Source organism: Arachis ipaensis, chromosome B1 (assembly GCF_059453495.1).
Source record: "Arachis ipaensis isolate K30076 ecotype BB chromosome B1, ASM5945349v1, whole genome shotgun sequence".
Taxonomy (NCBI): domain Eukaryota; kingdom Viridiplantae; phylum Streptophyta; class Magnoliopsida; order Fabales; family Fabaceae; genus Arachis; species Arachis ipaensis.
The window spans coordinates 74019748-74021066 of NC_142436.1; the positions used below are offsets into that span (position 1 = coordinate 74019748).

Below are 1319 nucleotides of genomic sequence, written 5' to 3' on the forward strand. Positions count from 1 at the left end.
GAAGCGTTGTTTAGGCTTCTGTTGATCCTTCCATGAGAAATTTGGATGATTTCTCCATGAAGGATTATAGGTGTTTCCATAGGGTTCTCCCATGTAATTCACATCTGCCATTGCAGGGTTCTCAGGATCACAAGATTCTTCTTCAAAAGATGCTTCTTTAGTACTGTTGAATGCAGCTTGCAATCCATTTAGACTCTGAGAAATCATATTGACTTGCGGAGTCAATATTTTGTTCTGAGCCAATATGGCATTCAGAGTATCAATTCCAAGAACTCCCTTCTTCTGAGGCATCCCATTGTTCACAGGATTCCTCTCAGAGGTGTACACGAACTGGTTATTTGCAACCATTTTAATGAGTTCCTGAGCTTCTGCAGGGGTTTTCAGATGAAGAGATCCTCCTGCAGAATGGTCCAATGACATTTTTGACAACTCAGACAGACCATCATAGAATATACATATGATGCTCCATTCTGAAAGCATGTCAGTAGGACACCTTTTGATCAGTTGCTTATATCTTTCCCAAGCTTCATAGAGGGATTCTCCTTCCTTCTGTCTAAAGGTTTGGATTTCCACTCTAAGCTTGCTCATCTTTTGAGGTGGAAAGAATTTGGCCAGGAAAGCACTAACCAACTTATCTCAAGAGTTCAGGCTATCCTTGGGTTGTGAATCCAACCATGTTCTAGCTCTTTCTCTTACAGCAAAAGGGAAAAGCATAAGCCTGTAGACCTCGGGATCAACTCCATTGGTCTTGACAGTGTCACAGATTTGCAAGAATTCAGCTAAAAACTTATGAGGATCTTCCATTGGAAGTCCATGAAACTTGCAGTTCTGCTGCATTAGAGAAACTAATTGAGGCTTAAGCTCAAAGTTGTTTGTTCCAATTGCAGGAAGTGAGATGCTTCTTCCATAGAAGTCAGCAGAGGGTGCAATGAAGTCACCAAGCATCTTCCTTGCATTGTTGGCATTGTTATTTGGTTCGGCCATGTCTTCTTCTTTTTCGAAAATTTCTGTCAAGTCCTCTCCAGAGTGTTGTGCTTTAGCTTCTCTTAGTTTCCTCTTAAGAGTCCTTTCAGGTTCAGGATCAGCTTCAATAAGAATGTCTTTATCCTTGTTCCTGCTCATATAAAAAGAAGAGAACAGAAAAGAAAATATGGAATCCTCTATGTCACAGTATAGAGATTCCTTATGTGAGTATAAAAAGAGAAGAATAGAAGAAGGAGAAAAAGGAAAATTCGAACACAGAGAAGAAGATGGGTTTGAATTATGAGTAGAAGAGAAGTGTTAGTAGATGAATAAATAAATAGAAAGAGATGAGAGGG

At 39.7% G+C, this 1319-nt stretch overlaps 1 non-coding gene across 1 annotated transcript; it reads left to right on the plus strand.

Moving 5' to 3' along the window:
• The first annotated feature begins 474 nt into the window (after window positions 1–474).
• LOC148577037 (small nucleolar RNA R71) lies at window positions 475–582 on the plus strand. Its single transcript, XR_015903815.1, has one exon. It is a non-coding gene; the product is annotated as a small nucleolar RNA R71 (small nucleolar RNA).
• Window positions 583–1319: the final 737 nt, after the last annotated feature.